Source organism: Panulirus ornatus, chromosome 32, assembly GCF_036320965.1.
Source record: "Panulirus ornatus isolate Po-2019 chromosome 32, ASM3632096v1, whole genome shotgun sequence".
Classification (NCBI taxonomy): Eukaryota; Metazoa; Arthropoda; class Malacostraca; order Decapoda; family Palinuridae; genus Panulirus; species Panulirus ornatus.
Window position 1 is genome coordinate 13,308,634 of NC_092255.1, and position 2,985 is coordinate 13,311,618.

Here is a 2,985-nt window from a genome sequence, read left to right on the forward strand (position 1 = left end):
ACCTCGCTATCGCGGGAAATGGCGAATAGTATGAAAAAAAAAAAAATATATATATATATATATATATATATATATATATATATGTATATATATATGTGTGTGTGTGTGTGTGTGTGTGTGTGTGTGTGTGTGTGTAAAGAGTAAGAAAATTGGGGCTTCATTGTCAATGGCTGTCATAAATATGTCTGTCCACCCATCCCCACCCGAACCTTTTATAGTGATCAATACACATCGTTTAAAAATTATGAATTCATGTCAAACGTATGTAACCTACAGGTCGTCTGAGAGACGACGTGAGCAGACATTGCACCTCGATCTCTCTCGTTACATTGCAATGCTGAGGCGCTGAAATGTAAAGCTGGTTGCATTCTCCTGTTCGGTTGGGTTGATAAACCTGGAGCCAGGGATATTGTGAAGCATAAAGGCATTACTCCTCCTGAGGTCGTGAAGCCTCTGACTCGACAACACAGAGGAAAAAGATTGTTGTGGTCACAGAGCATTTTTGTTGTGTATGCTTCGCCTGCTCCCAGTGGCAGTCTGCAACACTGCTCTCAGTTCCTGAGCTCCTGTTACGTGTCAGCGAGGGAGGAGGTGCACGTGTGGTCCCACACCACCTGCCCGCCCTCACTCTAGCTTTCATGGTTGCACCATCAGGTCACCTGCTGCTCGCATCAGTGAGGTGGTGTTCTCTGTCTGCTGAGGAACGAGTACTCGTCTGGAGATGACGTCGCTAATCTCTCCTGTGGCTTTTGCATCATCCACCACCAGAACTCTCTCACAACTCAGAGCACGGCGGACATATTGAGTTTGCCATTCCTCTGCCGCAGACACACTCGTCTTCAGGATAGAGACGGGTGGCAAGGCAAAGAGATTTATCTACATGATGTACATGTGGGTGAAAATGAGTTTGGAGCAGTGTATACGAAGTTGCTTAGAGCAGTTGCAGGTATTACACCCTGTAGGCTTGTGTAAGGCCGCTGTATCTTAGCCAGGCGTGCCCGAGGCCTTCCTCTCCATCATTGTCGTTGTTCCAGGTCCTCTGTTACTGGAACCATGGAATGAGTGGGTTTGGAGGGGATTTCCGCGATGTTGTCCCCGGTGATGCACCCAGAGACAAGGCATGTTTGCCTCTGGACCTCCATACGGCTTCTGTCAGCGATTTGATAACCACATCACTAGGATGACAAAGAGGATGGTGGATGACAGAGGCTGGAATGACGGCGTTTGGGTTTGTATGGATCTGGATACCCACTGTTGTGACAAGGAATATTGCTTCCTAACGGTGGAAAATCATCTAGGCAGAGTTTCAGGGTCTCCGTCGAATTACTGAATCTATCACTGGTAGAGGATGGTGAGGCCCTTAGAAGGTGAAAACCTCGGTAAGGACGTAAGGACAAACACCTGACGAAGAGCAAGAGGATGATAGAGATATGTGACATTGCTTCCGTCACCTACTCTTGTTTACGTTCATCACATTTTCCATCGGTAATTGGTATCGACAGCCCTAGAGCATCAGGGGTTACCTTAAAGAACCCTCAAAGTCAACAGTCGGAGCTCTCGTCAATATAGCAAGCTAGCTGTCTGCATTATCTACTGGAGAGATGAACACCCTGCATCTGGAGGGATTTTCCAAGCTTCCACACAAAGCGAGATCAGCCAGCAGGTTACACTGCCCGTAAAGGTGCCGCTATGTAGACCCAAATGTTCAGCTCATTAGATACGCTGTCTGAAATTGCTGTGAAAGTTAGGCAACAAAGTGCAGACTTTTCTGGATCCCGTCGACTTGAGCTGATCATAGCCTCGCCAGAGATCAACGATGCGTTGTGGCAGGGATGCGAAAGAAAAGGATGAGAGAGGGAAATTGGTGGTGGGCAGCAACCCTTTCCACAAACCTGGAATCTAGCATTGCCAGGGGTATATCTTGGGTGTTACGACAGACGTAAGCTTCCAGAGTAAAAAAAAAAGTACGCAGTTCCAGAGCCAGGCTGGATGCTTTGGGCTCAGTAAGGTGGAAGCGTAACTGCTGGCTACGCAGCGTTGAAGGGCGTTACTGACGGCAGTGGGTTTGATGGCACCATTCTTCTTGAAGCGCACAGAGAGAAACACCGAAGGAAAGACATCTGACGGGGCGCTGGAGCCTTACGAGCGAGGCGAAGATAAGTTTCTTTAGCTCTGGCGACTGGACTGACAGCGGACAAAGAACATCTTAATGTGTTGGAGGTTTACCACCTGTGACTCGCCCAGAGGCCCAGTAGGAAAAAAAGGGATATGACTGCCTCATGAATCAGTCCTTCACTGAGAGATAAACATTGATGGATAGCGGCATCTGGGAGGCCATCATTGTCGATGGGTATACGAGGCAGTTGCTACCCCACCCACCATAGAGAACTTGAGCCGTGGTGATAGCTTCTGGTGCAAGGACGTCTTCACTGATGTCTAGTCCTTGTTGCACCAGTGGTGTTGCCGACTTAACCGGGGCCTAAAGGTAGGAGACTTGGAACTCAGGTTTTGTGACTACGTTGGCCAAAAAAAGCCTCACACTGACGGTGAACATGGATGAGGTTGTCAGCCCCAGGATGTTCACTTAATGCCCCGGTGATGGAAAAAGTTAGGGACGCGCCACACCTCCAGCGGGAGCAGGAGTTGCCGAGGGGGGGAGAGAGAGAGAGAGAGAGAATAATTAGTTGAAGTCATGCAGAACTGGGAGGTCATAATGGTAATTAGTGAACTGATCACAAAAGAGCTTGAGATCGAGAGGTTGAGGCTGGGTACCCTCGCACTGTGGGTAATGTAGGTTGTCGTGGTGTTAACGGCATCTTTCTGTTGACCTTTTCCCTGAGGTCGTCGCATGTCTACAGGCAGCCATATGACGGCACTGGTTCCGTCATGCGAAGAAAAGTTCTGCAAGATGTAAGGTAGCTTTCATGGAAGCCCTGAGGTCTTAGGACGGAGGTGAAGTACTCTCTAGATGTTCCCTGCCACCGG